This window comes from Triticum dicoccoides, chromosome 6B, assembly GCF_002162155.2.
Source record: "Triticum dicoccoides isolate Atlit2015 ecotype Zavitan chromosome 6B, WEW_v2.0, whole genome shotgun sequence".
Lineage (NCBI taxonomy): Eukaryota > Viridiplantae > Streptophyta > Magnoliopsida > Poales > Poaceae > Triticum > Triticum dicoccoides.
Window position 1 is genome coordinate 452,907,512 of NC_041391.1, and position 4,433 is coordinate 452,911,944.

Here is a 4,433-nt window from a genome sequence, read left to right on the forward strand (position 1 = left end):
TCTCCTCTATACTGCTTGCATTAGAGTACTGTAGCATGTTACTGCTTTCCATTGATCCTATTCTGATGCATAGCCTGACATTGTTGCTACATCTGTTGATACCTTACCTGCAATCCTAAATGCTTAGTATAGGATGCTAGTTTATCATCATTGGCCCTACATTCTTGTCAGTCTGCCTTGCTATACTATCGGGTCGTGATCACTTGGGAGGTGATCACGGGTATATACTATACATACATACATACTATACAGATGGTGACTAAAGTCGGTTCCACTCAAAGAGTACCCGCGAGTGATTCACGGATTGGGGGCTGAAAGGACCTTTGTCCCGACGGCCCTATGTGTGGATCTTTGTGGCGGAGCGACAGGGCAGGTTGAGACCACCTAGGCGAGAGGTGGGCCTGGCCCTGGTTGGCGTCCGCGGTTGCTTCATAATAACACGCTTAACGAGATCTTGGTATTTCATCTGAGTCTGGCCATTTGGTCTATACGCACTAACCAACTACGTGGGAAAGATATGGGCACTCGACGTCGTGGTATCAGCCGAAGCCTTCGTGACGTCAGCGACTGAGTGGCGCGCGCCGGGTTGGACTGTGTAACGCGACTTCCTTTGTAATGGAGGTTGCCAGGTCTGCTCACCGGCTGCGTACGCAACGTGCAGGTGTGCAATGGGCGATGGGCCCAGACCCCTGCGTGCATAGGATTTAGACCGGCGTGCTGACCTCTCTATTGTGCCTAGGTGGGGCTGTGACGTGTTGATCTTCTAAGGCCAGGCATGACCCAGGAAAGTGTGTCCGGCCAAATGGGATCGAGCGTGTTGGGTTATGTGGTGCACCCCAGCAGGGAAGTTAATCTATTCGAATAGCTGTATCCCTCGGTAAAAGGACGACCCGGAGTTGTACCTTGACCTTATGACAACTAGAACCGGACACTTAATAAAACACACCCAGATAAGTTCCACAGACAACCCGGTGATCGCTTTTCCTTAGGGCGACGAGGGGAGGATCGCCGGGTAGGATTATGCTATGCGATGCTACTTGGAGGACTTCAGTCTACTCTCTTCTACATGCTGCAAGACGGAGGCTGCCAGAAGCGTAGTCTTCGATAGGACTAGCTATCCCCCTCTTATTCTGGCATTCTGCAGTTCAGTCCACCGATATTGCCTCTTTACACATATACCCATGCATATGTAGTGTAGATCCTTGCTTGCGAGTACTTTGGATGAGTACTCATGGTTGCTTCTCTCCCTCTTTTCCCCCTTTCCATTCTACCTGGTTGTCGCAACCAGATGCTGGAGCCCAGGAGCCAGACGTCACCGTCGACGACGACTCCTACTACACTGGAGGTGCCTACTACTACGTGCAGGCCGCTGTCAACGACCATGGAGTAGTTTAGGAGGATCCCAGGCAGGAGGCATGCGCCTCTTTCGATCTATATCCCAGTTTGTGCTAGCCTTCTTAAGGCAAACTTGTTTAACTTATGTCTGTACTCAGATATTGTTGCTTCCGCTGACTCGTCTATGATCGAGCACTTGTATTCGAGCCCTCGAGGCCCCTGGCTTGTATTATGATGCTTGTATGACTTATTTATGTTTTAGAGTTGTGTTGTGATATATTCCCGTGAGTCTCTGATCTTGATCATACACATTTGCGTGCATGATTAGTGTACAATTGAATCGGGGGCGTCACAAGTTGGTATCAGAGCTGACTGCCTGTAGGAATCCCCCTTCCCAACTCCTTGGCCGAAGTTGAGTCTAGTCGATGAAAATTGTTTTACTAACTTGGCTGTGCAGCCCATGGGCCCACGTCGCCATTGGGTGGTATTAGGATCTTTTATTCCTCGACCTATACTCTGGGACTCTGATCTCTCTTCTATTCGGATTAAATGATTTTGCAAAAAAAAACTAACTTTAGGTTCTCGAAAATACTTTCTCCCGGAGAGCCCCTCGCTCCCGATGATCGTTTGCTACTCCAGAAGATTCCGAAGATACTCGCTGAAGTTCTCTCGAGACTTTGTGCCCACTTCTTTTGCAATTCCCTACCACCGATAAATCCTTATGGATAACTTATTACCCTTGCCATTCTTACATTCATCCCTAGCTGCTCTTGTTATTACAAGATGCATCGAATTGTTCTTCGTCTTTTAAGAATCTTTTGAGCCATTGCATTGCAAATCTTTGCCACATGAATACCCCCTATGGATAATTCATCACACTTACCGAGTATCCGTTCTTCCACCGTTGTTCATGTGTTCCACAATGGTCTTCGAAATACTATTCGATCCTCCAAAAATCCTTAGTAGCTTATTTCTCTGCAATACTTGTCTGCTTGCATTGTGGATGCTTTCCATATGTCTGGCAATATTTGTTAGCATCCTTAGGCACCGTCATTTTGATCCTATTGATTCAACATGAGTGCGAATGCATGCAATCATCAGTTGATCCTTTTAAATTATCTTTCCGACTCAGACGTCACTTTAAACATGAGCTTGATCTCGACCAATCAAATTGTTGTCGATTTTACCCCTAAGCTTACTCAACCTATCCATCCTTAATCAGAGCGTTTGCTTCTGATCCTTTGATTTGGTAATCATAATTCCTTTACATGTGAGCTTTGAATTAGTCATTCATCCGACAGTGTCCTTCATATACAAAAACCTCGAGAAGTTCTTTCCTAGTACATAATGCCTTGGGTAAATTGTATCCTCTGCTTTGTCAACCATGCTCTGCTATCGAGCTTGTGTCATTTACTCCTGAAGTTTGTGGTATATGTTCCTAAGAGGCCCCGATGGGTTGGACATCTGCCTTCTCTAAACTGTGTGAACCCGGAAACTACTACGGGTCATACTCTACTAGTGTTATGTCAGATAAAATTTCAACACACAATTTCGTTGAAGGCGAGAAGTGAATGAAAGGTTATGCATTAAAGAAGTGGGAGTCGACCTTGAACTTTGTGTTCATGCCCATGGACACGATGTAGATCTTATCATTAAAAGATTCTCTTAAATTAATTATTCCCTTGGTATAAGTTCATCTTATATCTGGGATCTGGCCTTTTGCAATCGTGGTTCCGACCATATGTTCTTCCTTGATCCCATTTCTTGGGCAAGTTTAAACACTTGTCCTCTGCAAAGCAATACCCTAGACCAACCTCTACTTTAGTCTGTCGTCGAGTATTACCCCTGGTATCTCAAGGATATCATGCCATTGCACTACATTACCCTGTCCTTTGATGGAGTACTACCTTTACCCTGTCTTTGTCACTTCATGCTTCTGGGTTGTTTGTTAACCGAGAACACCAATAAGTGAATCAATTCAGCACTCCGATTCAATAACTCTAAGTAATTTTCGTTGCTTACGAGTTTAATAATCCTTTAAGTCATTCCTAGCCTGATCAGCTATATCATCATCATACTAATTTTTTTAACTGTGCTACCTGGTCCTTATTCCCGGAGCACAACTTTCAACGATGAACTAAGCTTGCGTCGATTTTCGTCGTCATATCATTTCTCCTTGAACAACAAACTTGATTTCGAGTTTGTGTCCTAACCGTGGTTCCAATAACCTTTCGCGTCATCATTCGTTTGACTTGATGTCATCATCGATCGATTACATCTTCGTGTAACCTCTCGACAAATGTGTCGTGATCATCATCAACCTTATGAGCTCTTCCAGGATATCAATCGGATTCATGATGAGAAATACCATCCTTGCCTCGATGATTTGTGTTATCATCAACCACTTTATTGCCTTCCCTCCAACACAAACTTGTTCGTGTTTTGTGTTATACCTTGAGTTCCTTGCTACCCAGCATTGTTCTTCTTTACCTTGGAGTATTACCATCTTTTATGTCAAGAATGTCATGAGGATTACTCCACCTCTTAAGAATTCTTGGTATAGTGATACTACTCACCATCACCATTCTTTCTTGGTTCCCGTGTTGATTCTAACCGGGGTACCAACAAGTGAACGGTGCTGTTTGGATTCTGTACTTCTGGCAACCCTAATGCTTTGAAGTTAATGATCGACAGTTCATTCTTAGACCAATGGTTATCGAATTACCATTCTAACCTTGATCGTGCTATCGAGCCCATATTTCGGGTGCAACTTTCAACCAATGTTTAAATATGTATGTTTTGCTCGAGCATAAATCATTATATCATTTAATCTGACAAATGATATCTCCTTGTTCACATAATTGTGGAAATACATCTTTTTGGAAATCTCGATGAGTTGTCGCTGAGTCCATCAGCCATCTCCACATCCTCTTCTTGATTTAATGATGAAACCTTGTTTCGGAACTCGCTTCCATAGTTCTTTTCCCGAGAATCTTCGATGTCATCTCGTCATTTTGTGTTGCACCTTTTCTTCTTAGGCATCCTGGGTCTGAGGTATCCTGTCACCAATCATATCTGAATCTCGGTCAGATATGATG